This window comes from Ambystoma mexicanum, chromosome 6q (assembly GCF_040938575.1).
Source record: "Ambystoma mexicanum isolate Mex_15411 chromosome 6q, UKY_AmexF1_1, whole genome shotgun sequence".
Lineage (NCBI taxonomy): Eukaryota > Metazoa > Chordata > Amphibia > Caudata > Ambystomatidae > Ambystoma > Ambystoma mexicanum.
The window spans coordinates 761,392,059-761,413,059 of record NC_090937.1 but is presented as its reverse complement, the minus strand read 5'-3'; the positions used below and the strand labels follow the sequence as shown (position 1 = coordinate 761,413,059).

General features: G+C 46.8%; 1 protein-coding gene and 1 long non-coding RNA gene across 5 annotated transcripts in view; one reads left to right on the top strand and one right to left on the bottom strand.

Annotated features, from left to right (window-relative positions):
- The window catches only part of FBXW7 (F-box and WD repeat domain containing 7), a 1,581,903-nt gene that overhangs the window by 41,581 nt on the left and 1,519,321 nt on the right, over positions 1–21,001 (top strand). The gene's annotated exons all lie outside the window — the stretch shown is intronic.
- On the bottom strand, positions 8,829–10,471 carry LOC138515550 (uncharacterized). The gene is made up of 4 exons (XR_011282068.1): positions 10,386–10,471; positions 10,135–10,278; positions 9,806–9,961; positions 8,829–9,192 (listed from the first exon to the last, which is right to left on the bottom strand). It is a non-coding gene; the product is annotated as an uncharacterized lncRNA (long non-coding RNA).

Sequence of the window (21,001 nt, the reverse complement as noted above, 5' to 3'; positions counted from 1 at the left end):
TCGTAGAAAGCCAATTGACGGATCTCCTGAGGTCAGATCTATGGGCATTTTTAGGGAAGCTTAGGGCAGCTCTTAATGCATTGTTTTGAAGGGTCTGAATTTTGGACGTAATGTATTTGTTGCTGCCTATATAAAGGGCATTGCAATAGTCCAATTTAGATAAAATGAGCGCTCTCGCTAAGGTGATGCAGTTGTTGGGTGAGAGGAAAGGCTTGGCTGCTCTGATTAGTTTGCAAGTGTAAGATGTGGCTGAGGCCATAGCATTTACTTGTTTACCAAAGGTGAGCGTGGAGTCTATGTGGAAGCCAAGGGTTTTAACTACCTTAGCCACAGTGATGTTGTTGTTGTCAATTATGAATGATGAGTAGTTCGGATCTAGTTTTTTGATGTTAGATGGGGTACCTAGAATGAGGAGTTCTGTTTTGTCATCATTCAGACATAGATCATGAGAAGCCATCCATGCCTGGATGATGCGGTATACTCTGTTCACAAAGGCCAAATCCTTGTCATAATCTCCCGTCAACGGGATGAGGATCTGTGTATCATCGGCGTAATTCGTGTAGGTGTTACCTAGACTATCTAGATCATCGAAAAGGGGCTTTGAAGAGGTTGTACAGAGTAAGAAATGCGCAGGAGCCCTGGGGTACACCACACGGTATGGGTGCGGGGTCCGCAGCTGCAAGAGGAGAGAAAACTCGCATTGTCCTGTTATCAAGGAAGGACTGGATCCAGGCGACTGCCTCCTTAGAGAAGCGGGCCACGGAGACCAAGTGGTTGCATAGAGTGGTCTACCTAGTCAAACGCGGTGGAGTGATCGAGGAGTAGCAAGAGTGCTGTCTTGCCTTCGTCTCTCAGTGCGTCTATTTGTGCCTTGAGGTCTATGAGCGCAGTCTCAGTACCATGTTGAGGTCTGAAGCCAGACTGTCGAACTCCTGGTAGGTGGTTTTGTTCCAGATGATGCTGGATATGTAGATATGCTATTTTATCCAGGATTTTGAGTAGAAATGGTACTGTAGTTATGGGGCGGTAACTAGTGGGGATAGATAGGTCGAGGGTTTGTTTTTTAAGGAGGGGGAGGACCCAGGAATGTTTCAGGTTGCTGGGTATAGTACCTGATGTGAATGAGGCGTTGGAGTTTAGTGATGAAGGGGGAAAGTTCACGGGCAGCATCTTTTATGATTTGAGCTGGACATGGGTCACCATGACAATTGGACGGTTTGAGGGTAAGAATAACTTTTTCGACTTCTTTGATGGATACTTTGTGAAAGTGGAAGCAGGGGGTCAGTGGTATGGGTGGAGTCGGAGTGGTCTGGGGTAGTGGAATGTCATTCGTACCAGTCTTGCAATGAGGGTGTTTCTTTTATTATTTATTTTCACCTGGAGAGTTGTTATCTTGTTGGCCAAAGCATTTTGTATACTCGTGCACCAATTTTTGTCCTTAAGACAGGAGTCAGGAACTTGAATTGGTAATTATACCTCTTTGAGGATGGCAAACAGTTCTTTGGTATTTGATTTGGCTTGGGAGATTCGGCCGTTGTAGGTAGTTTGTTTGGCTAGGATAATTTCTTTTTTGTAGAGGGCGGCTAGTTTATTCAAGTTATTCTTGTTAAGGTCTGAATGGTCTGATCTCCAGATTTTTTACGCTTAGGCGTTTTTCTTGTCTAATTGCTTTCAGATGTGGCGAAAACCATGTGTTTAAGTGTTGACGGGGTTTGCACTTTCTAATCTTTAATGGTGCAATGACGTCAAGAGATGCAAGCATCACTTTATTGTACATTTCTACCATGGTGGATGGGTCAGTCTGGTCTGAGATAGAGTTCAGAGTAGGAAGGATCAGGGGGTTAAGATTTTCGGGAGTAATATTTATTTTTTTCTGGTAGGAACGGCTGGTGCTATACTGCTAGTATTCATGGGAGGTGTGACCTCTAGCGTAAAGGATATCAAGTAGTGGTTAGACCATGATTGGGGCAGTATAGAAGTGATGGTAGTTGGGCAATTATGTTCGGCAATCCAATCGAGGGTCCAGGCTGTTGGTATCTTTGTAAGGTGAGATATTGGGAGTAGATTGAGCGTCCCTTGAGCGATTAGTGGTGAGGTGGGCATTAGTTAGGGGATCATAAATTCTTGGCAGTCTGGCACGAAGTTTAAGGTTTCTCTGTTGGAGGCTGCAGGGTTTGGTGCTCAAGCCAGCCTGCTTAGGGGGTGCACGTGCATGCATTAATTGGACCGTAGACTGGGACATGTTGAAGTCTTTTAAGGTATTCAAGTAGAGGGCAGTTCTTAGTATAACAGTGTAGAGTGAAGGCAAATGCATGGTGCAATTATGAGGGCATGTGCGTGTAAGTGGCTTGAATGATAGAAGGGCGTCTGACTAAGGTGGCAATGGGTGCGCGTGGATTGGCGATATAGGTAGCTTGCTGAGAGGGTAGGACGCAGTCACCATGCGATAGGTGGGTACTACAGTATGGCACCAGGACACATTACGTGCGCATAGTTAGCCTATGATAGAAAGGTAGGGTGCATATGCTAATGCCTTCCAGGACAAGTCAGCAAGCAAGGCCAGGCTAATCAAGGCTTAGTAGGTTAGACAGGACTATTCGGACACGCATGTCTAATCGTGGCTAAACATGCTAGAGAGGCTAATCGTGACAATCGGAGCAAGCTATAAAAGCGGAGACCGGATACTAAAGGTATAGGCTGACATGGGCGTTAACAATGTACACACAATCTAAGAGTGGCTTTGCTGCTGTAGATTGGCAATAGGCCAATTGGCAATTGAGTTACTTAACAGTTTTTCAAACAATCTAAAAGCGACTTTGCTATTGTGGCTAGAATAGGTTGGCAGTGGCAGGTTGCTAAAACAGTTTTCAAGCAATCTAAAAGCGACTTTGCTGCTGAAGGCTGAGATGGGCTTCCAGAGCAATATCACTAAAACAGGTTTTTGCACACTGAAGGCATCTTTACTGTTGTGGGATAACTTGATATTGCAATAGTAGAAGGTAGGAGCTACAATGCAGAGGGGAGAACAATAGCTTGGTGGTTTGTAGCCTAAAAGCAATTTTGTATGGATTAGGCTGGTAAGCGCTGCGCAGGATGAGGATTGTTATTCCTTTCTAGGCAAAGGTAATTCGTAACGGTAGGATGAGTGACAGTGCAGGCGGAATGCGGGGAGGCACTTGAGTGTACTGTGACTGCTGGAAGTGATTGGAGTGGGAGCAGTGTATGCGCGTTTAACAGTAAGTGGGGCCGTGTTGTGTGACCGTGGAGGGGGAGGTGGAGCACATGGTTAGAAGACTAGGTAAGAACAATCATGCAACAGAAATGCTATTGCTGATGATAGGCGAGCGCCAGCATGTATGCAGTAAAACAGAATATACAAGCTTGGGTCAGGTAATAACACGTGAGAGGTGTAAATGCTTGGGGACACAGGAACACGTGAGAGGTGTAAATGCTTGGGGACACGGGGTAGCAATGGTGGTCACGCAGAGTGGTGAGGTGACTAAAATGGAATAACAATGTTACCTTTGAAGGAGCCAAGGTGCGTGAACCAGGGGGACTGGCAGACACGGTCAGAACAGGCTCAAAACAGGCGATTGCCTTGTTTTCCTTGGGCCTTGGAGGGAGTGGGCCGGCTTCGCCTGCCGGCGTCCAATGGGGGTGGAAATAGGCCAGGTAGCCAATTGGCAGGCTGCTAGGGGCCTGGTTAGGCAAAGGAGGCTGCAGGCAGGAAACGGTCGGCCAGCTTGGAAGGTGTTGGGTACCTCGTGTACCTTAATGGTGGTGAAGGTCACACTTGTTTTTTTTTGGGTAAAATTGCGCACATATACAATATTCCTTTTGTCAGGCTTTGATGATCTCTCTTCTGTAGTAAAGCAGGGGCTTAGATGGCGATTTTCAGAAAAATAGCGCTAAGGTAGCAGCGCTTACCAAAATTCGTAGGCTGCTCGGGGAGACTTCCCTATGTAGGCTCGCTGCTCCTGCAGGGACGGGTCCTACTTGGTGGATCCCCTGCTCCTCGGGTGGGTTGGGGAACTGCTGGGTTATGGAAACCATGCAAACACAACAAATTTCCTACCTTCATGCATTCCCACAGGTGTCCCCACGAACACGGTACCTCACGTGTGTGGGTGCACCTACCTGGGCGCAAAGGGGAAAGGCTAAACCAAGGGTTTGGGGAGACAACCTACAGATTTGGGCCTATGGTGTCAAAGCCACCAAGGAAAACGGTGAACCCCAGGCATTTCCGAAAAGAGGACACCCGTGGGAATCCAAAGAGGTGTGATGTGCACGAATCGCCCCAGAATGTATTACCCACAACCCGCGGCAAAGTCCGAAATTTGGCGAAAAAAGAACAGTTTTCGGACATTTCACTCTGCCCACCCACCGAAACACACTGTCAACCCCACATGTCCTACCTTCCTGCGTTCCCACAGGTGTCCCGACAAAAACGGTACCTCACATGTGTGGGTGCAACTACCTTGGCGCAAGGGGGGAAGGCTAACCCACTGGTAACCCCAAGCCTTTGGGCAGAGCAGATTTTGCTCATATGGACAACCTACAGATTTGGGCCTAGAGTGTCGAAGCCACCAAGGAAAACCGGGAACCCCTTGCACTTCCGAAAAGAGGACACCCGTGGGCACCTCCCTTTCCACTAAAAACATCCATAGTGGTTTAGTGGACCCCACACCCACCCAAAACAAGTTATACATTTTTATTTTATTTTGCCCCTTTCCTAGGGGCAGATGGGCACTTAGGGTGGGGGGAGAGGGCCACCACCCTTTTCAAGGCACGAATCCTGGTGGTCTAGTGCCCCCCAGACACCCCCGCAACACTTTATTTATCTATTTTTCCTCCCAGGGGCAGATGGACACCCAATTGCCCCCAGGGGGCCCAATACTTGTGGCCCCATGCTTTGGGGGCTGGGGGGGAGATGGCTGCATACTGTCACAAACAGATCCGTGGTGGTCTAGTGGCATTGGTGGGCGCGGATCAAGCGCTCTGCGGCCAATGCGCCCCTTCCGCGCCCAGCAATGATTCAAAAAAGATGCTGTTGGAAAGGGGAGGGTCTTCCCCTTTCCAACGACCCCTCCCTCTATCTGAATGGCACAATAGTGCCTCAAATTGAGGGAGAAAAAGAAGGAAACGTACCTTCTGTTTTCACCGCGGCAGCTGAAATGGCTGCAGCAGTGAAATTTACTTTCAGTTTCACGTCAGCACGCATTACGCGTGCTGACGTGAAACTGACAGAAATCCAACCCCCCCTGGCTGTGAGGTGGAACCTCCTCCTCACAAAGCCCGGGGGTTGGATCGCACAAAACAGAATGCCAAAAAGGACGAGCTATCTCGTCCTTGGCACTACGAAAGTAATGTCAAGGACGAGATACCTCGTTCTTGGCATTTAAAAGGTTAAAGGAGACCCGATAGCGGCAGTGAGATATGGGGAAGGTGATTGACCCAGTAGGACACTAGCGTGTGCCATTAAACAAGAATGACAGCTAGCGGGGGCGTGGCCAACGGACGTGCAATGAAGACGTGATCCTCCGTCGCTGCCAGGCTAATCCTGCATTCATTCTGATTAAAAACTACTTTGAAAATATCCAAATACCCTCCAGCGATGTGCGAAACACTGCTGCAACAGAACGCGGTACAGCGGACCGTAATTGGAGTGTATTCTCGGAGTTACGGTGGTTGGAGTTCAGACAAACTGCGAGTGAAGACATCCAAGATGGCCACCGGAGATACGAGGCGAGCGGAGAGCACAGCGACCCAGAGAAGAAGCCAGCCTAGCTAGAGCGGCCACCATCTCCGGCTGCACAGACATCGAGGAGGCGGAGGTCGGAAGGCACATCGGCCCCATCTGGCGACTCCCAAAGGAGGGCGGCGGAGTGAGGCTTAGCGGATTGGCGCGCCCGTGAGACGCGAGGACAACGAACACCCCCCCCCCCCCACCCGAGGCGAAGTGAGGGGGCAGAGCCCGGAACATCTGAGGCGTGCAGGCGGACCCTGCGAAACGGGAGGAGTGCCTGCATAATCTGCCCTGTCCCTCCCCGACCCCCCATGTGAATCCAACAGGGGGTGACAGTGTACCTGTATCCGGCTGATAAGACCCGCGACACGGGCGCGGGTGCTCCGCTTGACGCAGAGCGCCTGCTACTCTTCCCCAGCGCTGCAGTACTGTATCCCGGAGCTGCAACACGACACAGAGCGGCGGTAAGGAGTGGGAAGAGCGGGTGACGAAGGGCCGGAGGGACAGGACGCTGAAAGCAGCGGAAACACACAAATCGGCACTACAACAACGAATACGGCTGACTATCTGTGAACTACAGTTACTCCTGCCTAAAGTGGTAACTCATGACATATATCCAGTGAGCACCCAAGGCATGAGGTGACCGGAAACTCCGGAGCACCAGAGCTCCTCCATGGGCTGAACCCTCACACGCGCAGGTGGAATACCGCACCCCGATTGCAGATCAAGCCATACGAAACTCCGAGATACTTTTCTGGTGTGTCAGTGATGCAGATGCCTTGTGGAAACTACACTTGCACGCATAGCCCTCATATTCGATTGTGGTCCGGACGAACTCAAAGCAATCCCAGCATTTGAAGCCCGTAAAAACACTTGGACAATGGAATCTCCCCCAGAAGTTCCTAGGCCCTGGTGATCATCGACACGCACGCTACAACCCTGGACACAGCTGGCAAGACCCATAATGCGGGCGCTCCGCTCTGTGTAGAGCGCCTGCCTACTCTCCTTCATAGGAGTGAAGGCGGCTCTGAGGACCCAGATATCGGGGCAATGGTAAGGAGTGGGGGAAGAGGGTAACAATAATAAGGTCAATTGACCATCGCAGTCCCCAGCCCGCCCTCTTGGACTTCAAGAGCTTGCGATCTACGGGCCCCGCCCCCGCACGAACCGGAAGAGAGCCCAGTAACACAACAGCACCAAGGCAATATGGGGAAAGATAAACCCAGGAAAACCACCACACAGAGCAGGATAGACCAATACGCCACCACACCACTCTCTCGCTCGCCGGAATGGCCGGCATCAATTGAACCTGACAATATGGAGGATGACATCTCCCTCAGAGATGTCATGAGGGCCATCGCCAGCTCCAGAACATCAATGGAGAATAAGATGGACAGCATTGGTGCGGACGTATCCCTACTGAGACACGACCTCCAAAAGCTAACCTCACATACTGGTGAGGCCGAGGCACGCATCTCTCAAACTGAGGATGGCCTTCGTGGAGTCAATCGAGGCATGTCTGCAATGCTAGACCGTATCAAAATCCTGGAAGCAAGAGTGGATGAGAGTGAAGGAAGATCCAGGCGCAATAACATCCGTATACTCGGCCTCCCCGAGAAGGCAGAGGGAGCAAGTATGGAACTTTTTCTTGAGGAGTGGCTCATGGACATATATGACGCAAAATCGTTCTCCAAATTCTTCTCCATAGAGCTTGTGCACCGCTTTCGAATGGGTAGGATTATACCAGGAGCACCACCACGCACGGTCATCGCAAGATTTCTAAATTATAGGGACAGAGATGCTGTGCTACAGATGGCAAGGGCGAGAGGAACTGTCACTTATAATGGATCTAGAATAGCCTTCTTCCCTGATTTCACCAGAGAAGTGCAAAAAGCGCGCCAGTCCTTCGATCCACTCAAATGACTGCAGGCAATGGGTACCAAATATGGCCTAATCTTCCCCGCCCAGCTAAAAATCTTTGACAATGGCACAACAGTATATTTTACGGACCCAAAAGGAACCGTGGAACTGGGCGGAAAACCACATAGAAGTCGATTGGACCGCCAGAAAGAAAACAGGAGGCGAACGCAACAGACCACATCCTGAGAGGACACTGGATATCAGACCCCAACAACAGGACACCATCCCGCCACAAGGAAACGAATTACAATATACAGCAACACTTGAAAATAGCACCACTGTAAACCGGAACATAATGGATCCTCTGCTTCAACGGAAGCAAGTATCAAAGGGCGCAAAACGGCTGGCGGCCAAAGTAGAGCGCCCCCCCCCCCCCAACGAGGAAGCGTATATAAATCAGCGAGCAAGAGTACTGGGCTCCCAAGCTTCAGTTTATACACACAAACTGTGAGGCTCAAACAGTACGGAGCTGATCTACGATAGAAAGTTTATGCTTTAGTTTAAGCGCAAGTTAGGTTTTACTTATGTTTGGGCGACAGGTACTTTGTGTTGGGGTGGAGTATGGGGTGAGGGAAAAGGGCAGTTCAGGTTGTTTTGTATTGTTTTAAAATTATGGTGCATTCATGGATTCACTGAGCCACTCCGACCAGCATGTGTCGCCATGTGCTACTCCCAAGCGGCAACACACCCTTCCCGCGACCAGCCCCCGCATAATGTCCCTATGCAACAGCTCTCAAAAACCTGTGAACCCGACCGTAGAAGTTATGAATGCCACCTACAATGACCCATTCACCACCCCATGAGCGACCCAAATCCCTCAAATTGATCACATGGAACGTGAATGGGCTAGGCTCCGGAATTAAGAGACGTCTTGTGATGCAATTCCTGAACAGACACTCCCCAGACATCGCCCTACTTAATGAAACACACTTAGCCGGTACCAATTGCACTTTCTTTCGAAGAACTAATTACCGTGTGGCACTACCTGCGGGAAGCATGAAGGTGAGTCTGATACCCCTCTTTGCATTGCCCCAGTGTTCTCAAGTGAAACCACAATTACACAATAGACAGATACCTATTACATTTGTTCCCATCTAAAGTCATGAACCCACTGCATATACAGTACTTACAAAAATAATTTCAATTTTATTATTATCACATGTTGTATAACATTAAAAAGGCAGAGATTGCCACATACACAGTATTACACATTTTATAACAATTTGCCAATATTTAAAAGGCTATATAAATCTCAAAAAAAGGTGCACCAATTCGACAAAGGAGGGGAGGAGAATACAACAGGGTTTTATATTATTCTGACCACTTTGTTTGCATGAAAAAAATCCCACAATTAATTGGCATGGGTATTCTAGATGGCTGTCGACATGTTTTGGCCGTTAATTTATTCCAGACACTATCCCTAGTGTCTTTAAACTTTCTTTTCTTAGGCCATCTTCAGGACAGAATTTCTTCAAAGTAAGTCGAAAACGACTTTATACCCCAACAGTAGATTTGTACAACCGATTCTACAAAGAATACATAAACACAATTACAACATGTCAGTCTAAAATAAATTCATTTCATGGGTTCAATTATTTACAAGGTCTCCTAAACAAAAATGCTGTTAAGCACACTAATTTGACACACTAATCCTATTTCAATTCGACCTGTTCAGACACAAACAACAATGTACACGCTTCACTTAAAAAAAAACCTGATGGGACACAGCAGGGCAATGTAAGCAGGCTGTTCATTACTCCAGCTCCTTCACTCAATCTACATCTTATAAATAGCTTTGACTCTTTCAATACTTCTCACAAGGAATGTATTTAGCGCTAGAACAATTCATTTACATTCTTTTCATTTATTATACAATCTTTCCTAGGCTTCACATCTAATTTATAACCCAGGAGCAACGTACTTGTTTATTTTTCTATTCATTTTTGGGCATATGTTTTTACTTAGGTCATAGGATCAATCCTTGCATTTACTCCAAACCTTCAAGTCACAAGTATTCCAAAAGCACAGAAAATGGCCCCTCAGGGACCATGCTTTATACAAAACATGCATTTCTCAATTAGCCTAGTTCTGTTTAATAGCCACGAAAAAGGTGTGTGGCACATTAATACCACTACTCACTGTTGTCATCTGTAAGTTCTTTTTTCCAAATTTGTAGCCCGCAATTTTACATACAGGACTATCACAGGAGAAAAACACGGCACTGCTGCACAACCTCTTTAGCTGCTGTTGTCCTCCAGGAGAAAGAATACCGGCTCAATGCTCATATGCAGTGCCCTAAGTGAACCAGAAAAACGTGCCTTCGTCAAAACCTTTTAAAAATAGGTCCAGTTCATTGTTTTCTCCAAATGGAGCACACTTGTTTTGTACTGTTATACTAAAAGCTTTTGGTTTTATAAGCACATTACTACGCCGACTATACAGGTGCACATAAATCACATTGTGCTTACCCCTTCACAGAGAGGACCACATGTTTTCAATCTCGTGCAGATTGACCTTTTGGCTGTCACGGCAATAAAGCTGGCGAAGCAGAAAACATTACTCATTCATTCCGACGCTCGTCACAACTCTCGGTGGCAGTCTCAGTTCAAAACCTGAGGAAACAATCACATACACAATGCAGTCAATTACCCAAACAGATCTACAACCTGTACAGAAAATGAGAAAAGGTTGTAATAGCATAATGGTGGCATGCGCTTACCGTCTTCTATGGGCATCCGCATTAACGCTGTGTTACTCCGCAAGCACTAACGAAAAAACGGCTCGATGGCTTGCTATTTGTGGCCATTGGCTGAAGTCACGTGGTTTGATCACCCGACTGACCACGTAGGTCACGTCACGTGTGTACAATCACAACGGATGTTGACGTTGCTGTTCAGTGGTGCAGACCATGTCGGGATGTAATTAGTCTCAAACTCGGTGTACACTAAAATCTCACTTCTGAATTAAGCAGGCACTTTTGAAATTAAGCAGGCACTTTTCCAAAAGCCATTCTTTTGTGCTAAAATCAAGTGCAAAAAGCCCACGAGGTTTCTCATTCGAGATACTCTAGATGTTGCACCGCCATGCACTAAACAATTGGACTGTGCGGGTCTGCAGTCTTTGAAACATAATTCACACAGTGCCCAAAAACAAAAAGCACAACAATAGAGGAAAAAAGGGGTTGAGAGGAGGGAAATTACCTGTTCACCAACCTTCTTCAAATCGTTGCTTCAAAGAAGGGTGTTCCATTCCACTGACAAATTAAGGCCATGCTGGGCAGTCTTTAAAGTATAGATCCATCTTTGCTCGCACAGAGGCAGTTTAATTTCTCTGTTACCCCCTCTCAGGGTGCTGGCAATTTTTTCGATGACGAACCAGAAGAAATCTGTGTATTTATGTTTTTTCAGTTCAAAATGGGCAACCAAAGGTTTGTTTGCCACCTTATTTGTTAGGCATGATCTGTGTTCACAGATACGTTGCCTAGCTGGCCTAGTCGTTTTTCCAATATACAGTAACGAGCAAGGGCATTTAATCCCGTAAATCACCCAATCAGTGGTGCAAGTGGTAAAAGAGCGTAGCTGCCACAGTTTTCCATTTAAATCAACGGAACACATATTTTTTGTACGCTCACATACGGAACAGCGTCCACAATTATGGTGGCCTATTACTCGTGGCAAGTTCCAGAGTGTAGGCTGTGGCGTTGCGCTTTGTTTAACCGGATAAGTATGTACCATTAAATCCCGATAGTTCTTTTGCCTTTTTAAAGGCAAATCTTGGGATGGTAGGGTTGAAGTCAGAGGTTTTCAAGAAATGCCAATGCTTTTTCACAATTCTTCTGAGATCGTTACTAATAGGACTGTATGTCGCGACACACGTGATATTGTCATCTTTGATGGTCTTATCCGGGAAAAGGCACCTTTCTCGGTTGGTATGTTGAGCACGCTTAAAAGTTCGCTGGACTATTCTGTTTGGATATCCCCAAGACTTCAAGCGAAGTTTTAGATCTTTACCTTCGTTAAAAAAATCACTCCTGGAGGAGCAATTCCTCCTGATTCTTAAAAATTGCCTAACTGGTAAATTATCACGGAGGCTTAGCGGATGGAAACTATTATATCTCAACAAGGTGTTTTTGTCGGTCGGTTTCCGAAATAAAGTAGTTTGTAGATGTCCTGATGGAGTCTTTTTAATCAAAATGTCTAAGAAAGAGATTTGTTCAGGGTCACTGTCCATAGTGAATTCAATGCAGTTGTTTTGTGCATTGAGCCAATTCAGAAAGAGGTTCAAACTGAGCTGATCACCCTTCCATATCATCAATACATCGTCAATGTAAAGAAACCATTTGGTCACGTTACCTCTGATGGGATTGTTTTCATGGAAGACTGCCTCAAAAGAATCCATAAATAGATTCGCTAAATCCGGGGCAATTGTCGCAGCCATACTTGTCCTATGTACCTGTTGGAAAAAAGGGCCATCGTACAGGAAAAAGTTCTCTGTTAATGCGAGGCGTATACATTCTAAGATGAAATTCGTGGGTACCACTTCCTGAGTTGTTGTTCGTTTATTCAAGAAAGTTGCCATGACCTTTAAGAATTCTGGTTGTGGTATGCTAGTATATAAGGCTGTTACGTCTAGGGTAACTAACAGATCCGTTTGGTCAATCACCAGATCTGCCAGAAGGTTGATCATGCTTGTAGTGTCTTTAATGAAGGACTTCATGGTCCTGACAAAAGGTCTCAAAAACCAGTGTACACAGAGAGATTCCAAAATCGAATTAAGTTCCGACACAATCGGTCTTCCTGGAGGAGTCGTTCTATTCTTGTGAATTTTTGGCAATAGATAAAACGCCGGAATTGATAGATTTTTGTTGATGAGAAAGCTTTGTTCATCAACAGTGATCCAGCCCTCTCTTAATGCATGGTCCATCAGGCTTTTTATCTCATCGGTGATTCTAGGAGTAGGATCTTGATATAGTTTTTTATAGAACGGGTTGCTTAATTGGACCAGTGCTTCTGTTTCATACAGCACTGTGTCCCACAAAACTATTCCCCCACCTTTAGCCGTGGGTTTGACCAGGAACGAGGAATTGTTTTGGAGAGATTTTAAAGCCTCTCGCTGGCCATGAGACATATTATCCCTTACATGATTCCGCGTTCGTAAAAGAGCCCGAGTGTCCTCTACGCCTTTGTTTTCAAAGGCCAGGACGGCCGGCGAAACCATTGAATTATTGGGAAAAAAAGGTTGAGGGAGGTTTTAGGCCTTTGGTGCTTTTCTCTTTATTCGAGGGAGGGACATTGTTAAAACAAGTGTGCTCCGTTTGGAGAAAACGATGAACTGGACCTAATTTTAAAAGGTTTTGACGAAGACACGTTTTTCTGGTTCACTTAGGGCACTGCATATGAGCATTGAGCCGGTATTCTTTCTCCTGGAGGACAACGGCAGCTAAAGAGATTGTGCAGCAGTGCCGTGTTTTTCTCCTCTGATAGTCCTGTATGTAAAATTGCGGGCTACAAATTTGGAATAAAACCACGTGACATCAGCCAATGGCCACAAATAGCAAGCCATCGAGCCGTTTTTTCGTTGGTGCTTGCGGAGTAACACAGCGTTAATGCGGATGCCCATAGAAGACGGTAAGAGCATGCCACCATTATGCCATTACAACCTTTTCTCATTTCCTGTACAGGTTGTAGCTCGGTTTGGGTAATTGACCTCATTGTGTATGTGATTGTGTCCTCAGGTTTTGAACTGAGACTGCCGCCGAGAGTTGTGACGAGCGTCGGAATGAATAAGTAATGTTTTCTGCTTCGCCAGCTTTATTGCCGTGACAGCCAAAAGGTCAATCTGCACGCGATTGAAAACACGTGGTCCTCTCTGTGAAGGGGTAAGCACAATGTGATTTATGTGCACCCGTATAGTCGGCGTAGTAATGCGCTTCTAAAACCAAATGCTTTTAAGATAAAAGTACATAACAATTGTGCTCCATTTGGAGAAAACAATGAACTGGACCTTATTTTAAAAGGTTTTGACGAAGGCACGTTTTTCTGGTTCACTTAGGGCACTGCATATGAGCATTGAGCCGGTATTCTTTCTCCTGGAGGACAAGGGCAGCTAAAGAGGTTGTGCAGCAGTGCCCTGTTTTTCTCCTCTGATAGTCCTGTATGTAAAATTGCGGGCTACAAATTTGGAAAAAAGAATTTACAGATGACAACAGTGAGTAGTGGTATTAATGTGCCACACACCTTTTTCGTGGCTATTAAACAGAACTAGGCTAATTGAGAAATGCATGATTTGTATAAAGCATGGTCCCTGAGGGGCCATTTTCTGTGCCTTTTGGAATACTTGTGACTTGAAGGTTTGGAGTAAATGCAAGGATTGATCCTATGACCCAAGTAAAAACCTATGCCCAAAAATGAATAGAAAAATAAACAAGTACATTAATAAGTGTTGCTCCTGGGTTATAAATTAGACTTGACATTTGGAAGCCTAGGAAAGATTGTATAATAAATGAAAAGAATGTAAATGAATTGTTCTAGCTCTAAATACATTCCTTGTGAGAAGTATTGAAAGAGCCAATGCTATTTATAAGATGTAGATTGAGTGAAGGAGCTGGAGTCATGAACAGCCTGCTTACATTGCCCTGCTGTGTCCCATCAGGGTTTTGTTTGAAGTGAAGCGTGTACATTGTTGTTTGTGTCTGAATAGGTCGAATTGAAATAGGATTAGTGTGTCAAATTTAGTGTGCTTAACAGCATTTTTGTTTAGGAAACCTTGTAAATAATTGAACCCATGAAATGAATTTATTTTAGACTGACATGTTGTACTAGTGTTTATGTATTCTTTGTAGAATCGGTTGTACAAATCTACTGTTGGGGTATACAGTCGTTTTCGACTTACTTTGAAGAAATTCTGTCCTGAAGATGGCCTAAGAAAAGAAAGTTTAAAGACACTAGGGATAGTGTCTGGAATAAAAAACGGCCGAAACATGTCGACAGTCATCTGGAATACACATGGCAATTAATTGTGGGATTTTTTTCATGCAAACAAAGTGGTCAGAATAATATAAAACCCTGTTGTATTCTCCTCCCCTCCTTTGTCGAATTAGTGCTTGGTGCATCTTTTTTTGAGATTTATATAGCTTTTTAATTATTGGCAAATTGTTATAAAATGTGTAATACTGTGTATGTGGCAATCTCTGCCTTTTTAATGTTATACAACATGTGATAATAATAAAATTGAAATTATTTTTGTAAGTACCGTATATGCAGTGGGTTCATGACTTTAGATGGGAACAAATGTAATAGGTATCAGTCTATTGTGTAATTGTGATTTCACTTCAGAACACTGGGGCAATGGAAAGAGGGGTATCAGACTCACCTTTACTTTATGCTTTGTTTTGCTCACTTTTGAGTTAGTTCCCTTTGAGTCTTGATCCCCCGATTAAAAAAAGTTGGGAACTTTACCTGCTTTTGGTAATACTACATGCGGGATACACCATGGGATCCAGAGGGACACTCCTACTGGTTCATAAACGCCTTCCACTCGAAGTACTGACAGTAGAACGGGATCCCAGAGGTTGTTATGTGGTAGCAATTGGAACACTAGGGGGAGAAACTTTATCCATAGCATCAGTGTACTCTCCGCCAGGGCTCGAGGAGGAGTTATTAAAAGACCTCATTATCCTCATGGCAAAACACCAACCCGACATGTGGTTGTTGGGGGGGGGGGGGGGGCGATTTTAATGATGTTGTGTGCAACAGTAGGGGCCGCACTCACATTAGAGACTGCAACCCGAGCACCTCCACTAATCTGGCTAAATTTCTCTCAGCTCTGGGCCTCCGAGATGTGTGGCGACACCTTCACCCTGACACCAAGGCATACTCGTTCCACTCTGGTGCACATGGCTCCATGTCTAGATTGGATTACTTTCTCCTCCCGAACACCGACATAAACAGGGCGACGGCCGCGGCCATGCTCCCCCGTGGCATCTCGGATCACTCACCCCTGACAGTGGTGTTGGGGATGCAAGGCAGTGCCCCCCCCCAAATCATGGAGATTGAACAATTACTATCTGGGCTTCCCTGACTTTGTCGACCGGGCCACCGAAACAACGAATGAATACTTTGAAAACAATACCACCACAGTGGATGACCCCGTTATCATCTGGGAGGCCTACAAAATAGTGCTGAGGAGGGGAGATAATCTCCTGGACAGCAAACAAAAAGAGGGAACGGCTCCGGGAACTAGCAAAAGCAGAAACCGAAATGAGTGACTGGGAGACCAAGTATGTTCTCGACCCATGCTCTGAGACCCTTAGATCCTTCAAGGGCGCTAGAGAAAGGCTTCGGAACATCGAACTAGACAACGCTGAACAGTCCAGAGCGAGGGTCTATGAACATGGTGACAAGGCGGGGAAAATGTTGGCTTGAAAGGTGAGATGAGGGTCAATGCCATGTCAGAGAAATTATAACTCCGCAAGGTGAGAGATGCCATGCAGACTGCGAAATAGCGAAGGCGTTTGCAGACTTCTATGCCGCCCTGTACGGCTCCCCGGTATCTCCATTGAACCCTTCTCTCCTTGAGGACATTGCACTGCCCCAGCTGTCGGAACAGCAAAAGGAGCAATTAGACACGGCTCTGACCGAAACCGAGATAGCTGAGGCCATGGCCCAATTACAGTCCGGGAAAACGCCGGGCCCCAACGGATTCCCGGTTGAAACTTGGAAGAAACTGGGTGGGAAGAAACTAGCACCATACCTCCACGGGATGTTCCTCGGGGCTCGGGAGCAGGGTACCCTCTCGCCAGACCTGCGCAAAGCCACGATAGTCATTCCCAAGATGGGCAAACCACCGGAGAAGTGCACCTCTTATAGGCCCATCTCACTACTTGACACCGAAACCAAAATCCTTGCCAAACTCCTAGCTAACTGGCTACAATCAGTCATTCCCTCCCTGGTCCATCCGGACCAATGTGGGTTTATGCCCCATAAATCAACGCGGATGAACATACGACGCCTTCACCTACTATTAGAAAGAGCCCCAGTCATAGATGGACCGCTGGCATTACTGGCCATAGATTTTGAAAAGGCGTTCAGTTCGGTTAGCTGGGACAGCCTCTGGGAAACCATGCGGAGAATGGGCTTTGGAAACAACTTCCTGAGCTGGGTACAACTCCTCTATACAGACCCACATGCAGAGGTGAAGGTAAACAGGTGGCCCTCAGAGTCCTTTCCCCTTGGTAAAGGCACGCGACAGGGTTGCCCCCTGTCACCCCCCCCCTCCTCTTTGCTCTGGCAATAGACACTCGCTTTATGGCTCGGCCAAAGCGAGGAGTGGACTGGATTTAGATGGCCGGAGGGACATGAGGATAGGGCGTCTCTTTATACTGACGACCTTTTGATTTACCTGGGTGACCCGATACGAACCTGCCCCATAGTGACGCAGATGCTTGTTTGCTTCGGCGAATTTAGCGGGTTGAAAATTAACTGGAGCAAGTCAGTCCTCTTCCCGGTGAAGGGCGATACACAATCCATTCCCCAGGACTTCCCATACAAAGTAGAATCAGCCGGATTCCGATATCTGGGGATTTGGGTATCGGAGGACTTGACTCGTTACACATCCCATAATCTCCAACCAATCATGGACCGTTTTAGAGACTATGTCCGCCACTGGAAACTCCTCCCGTTGACACTTACGGGCAGAGTCACCCTCTTCAAAATGATTACCCTGCCCAGATTTCTTTGTGTTACAGAATGCCCCGCTTGAAATCCAAGACTCCGAATTCAACCGCCTCGACAATCTCCTTAGAGAACTCATATGGGGAGGAGGTCAACCCCGCATTGCATTAGCCGCACTGCAGAGATCAATCTGGGAGGGAGGAATCGGCGTGCCCCGCCCCCGAGTATACTACTGGGCCTCGCAGCTAGCTCTGGTCAATGACCTACTACACGGGGACCGGGAGCTACCACATATAAAGGCCGAAATAGCAGCCCTGCACGATACAGACCCACTTTGCTTGCTCCATCAGCCCCTGGGAAGACCCTCCCAGCGCATGTTGCCATGGTTTGGAGACGGGCACATGCTTTTGTAGGTTGGAAAGACAAGATCACTACTGCACAACCTCTGTGGTACAACAGTAACCTGAAAGAGCTCGGTACATTTAAACCATGGTCCAAATGGGAGAAGGCCGGTATCACCAAGATCGGGGACATCTAGAGGGCGGGGAAATTGTCTCATTCGACACTCTGCAACTAAAGTTCCAGATCCCAGCGACTGAACAATATCACTATACTCAGTTGGCCCACGCTCTACGAACACATATTCAGTCGGACTTTGCCATTCCCGAAAGCACACCCATAGAACGCAACATACTCCCGGCATACATCCCCACCAAATGCACCTCTATATTGTATAACGCCATGGCCTCATTTGCCACCCCGGAACACCCTCACCTTAAGTCCAAATGGGAGGAAGACGTGGGAAGCATAGACCTGGAGGACTGGAGCCAAGTCCTAATGCACCCCATGGAAATTGCAATCTCTTCCAGGCTCCGCCTGGTGCAGCTGAAAATCTTACATAGAATATATTATCCTAGAACCATGATATACAGATGGGGGCAGGCCCAAACCCGAACTGCCTCCGATGTGGGGCAGAAACTGGAACATTCATGCACATCCTTTGGGAATGCCCCCAAATCCAGACTTTCTGGGGTGAATGCTGTGGGGAGCTGTCCAGAACACTGGGTCGAAGCATCGCACTAGACCCCAAAATTTTGTTGCTGGGTACGCCCGGTGAAAACACTGCAAATAAATGGGAGGGACTACTCCTGGCAACGGCTGCATGACTGATGAAATGCAGCATCACACAGAAATGGGGTGCTCCGGACTCCCCGACACTGGATCAGTGGGCAGACGACATGGACACTTGTGCAATGTTGGAACATAGAATCTACAAGGCACAGGGATGCCACACCAAAGCTTCCAAAATCTGGGGGAAGTGGGAGGAGCGCAATTCCCGGTAACTTCTACCAGTCGGCGGAAACGCGCACTGGGAACACATGAAGCCGGCTAAAAAGGGGACTCGTCGGACTCTGACCATACTTAATTATTGATTTAATCTTCGAATGCACAAGTTTTGTTTTTGTTTATTTTTATGATCTTGTCTCTTGGCTTGTATGTTAATTATGTTTGTTGAAATCAATAAAATATATTATTAAAAAAAAAAAGAATGACAGCTAGCACTCATCATGGAAGTGGAGGACCAAACTGGACAAAGTGTTAAGGACCTGGCAGGAATCAACATAGTATTCCGGAAGTATTACGAAAAGTTGTACACGTCCCAGGCCACAGATGGGCACAATACAATGATGCAATATCTAGATGAGGTGGCGTTAGGGTGGTTGGACTCCGAGCAAGGCGGGGAACTGAAAAACCCAATAACTGAAGAGGAAATCCATAGGGCTATCCTCTCACTTCCAAATGGTAAGGCCCCAGGAAATGATGGGATAACGGCCAAATTGAATAAGGCATATGTAGATCTACTAGTCCCAAGTCTGCGGGACATGTATGAGAACGCACTGGTGACGGGAATCCTCGCGGAATCCACGAGAACGGCACTAATAACGGTGTTACTCAAACCCGAGAAAGACCCCAAAAAATGTACTTCATATCGGCCACTATCACTAATCAACATCGATAATAAAATCCTTGTGAAAATCCTAGCAGGGAGACTGCTGCCGCACATTACTGCACTGGTCCTCCTGGACCAGGCAGGCTTCATACCAGGCCGATCAATGCAGCATAACCTACGAAGATTATTCGAACGTATGCACAATGTTAATCCAGACATCCCCATAGTGATAGCAGCATTGGATGCCGAAAAGGCGTTCGACTCGGTGGAGTGGCCGTTCCTCTTTGAGGTACTCCGCCGAGCGGGACTCAGGTTAAAATTCATACAATGGATCAGACTCCTGTATGCAGCCCCAAGAGCGGCGCTATACACGAATTAGATGAGGTCGTAATATTTATACCTGACTAGGGGCACGCAACAGGGCTGCCCCTTCTCACTGATATTATTCACACTAATGTTGGAACCGCTCGATTGCCACATCAGGGAGTTGTACGCCCACGTAGTGTAAAACTGCAAACACACATCAACGTCATATCACCATACGCAGGTGACATTGTGTTGTATGTCAAACATCCAAAACTAAACCTCCCACCATTACCACAAGAGAGGCAGATTTGGGGAACTTTCAGGACTCCAAATCAACTGGAATAAATCTGAGATATTACTACTGACCCCAGCAGTTCACCGAGCAGATATTGGCCCGGATCTACGGTGGTGCACCTTGGGGATGCGTTATCTGGGAGTACTGGTGACCACCAACGTGGGAGACCTCTACTCAGGCAATTATACGAAAACATTGGAAACACTCGAACACAAAGTTGAATCATGGATACACTTACCCATACCTCAGGCAGCACGTATTGCTTTGGCAAAAATGGTTGTACTGCCCAAATTACTTTATATATTCAACTATGTCCCCATCTGGACCCGAACCAAAAGTTTAATGATGAGACTGGCATGGGTGGGCAAACATGCCAGGATATCGTACGATACTCTTACACTGTTTTACAAATGGAGCAGACTGGAATACCACGATCTACACTTATATTATCTGGTATCTCAGATACAATATATAACGGGATGGGGCAACTCTACCCCTAACTACCCACACTCTGTTCTGGCTAGAGAGGTCACGTTCCCAGATGACATTATGGGCGGGCTGCGGGGAACCCAGACACGTGCTCCACGGGGAGAGGTTCAGCCCACAGCTGTGACATAGAAGTCCTGGGAACGGATAGCCCAGTTGACAGGCGTAACAACTACATACTCCTCAGAACGTCCATTATATAACATACATGGGATAGCACTCACGCAGGAGAGATCTTTCCAGACCCACCTCCGGAAGCTAGGGATCCAGGCGCTAGGAGATTTATTACAGGAAGGCAAGTTCATAACCTAGGATACGTTGCAAACAAAGGGCAAATGGACAGCAGTGACTCTACTCGTGTATTACAGGATCAGGGAAGTACTCGGATCTAAATGGGCCGAATTTCCCCGCTCACGAGACGCACACCCTGTTCTGCAATGCGTCACTAAACCATTAATAACCTAGAAACTGGTATCCACGATATACAAACTGGATAGGGGTAAGAGGACCGTCCAGAATCTAAGATACAGGGCTAATTGGGAGGATAATCTTGGGGAGGACATAAGCGACGAACACTGGAAACTTGTATGCCTACAAACCCGTGGCCTGTCCATGAACAACCGATT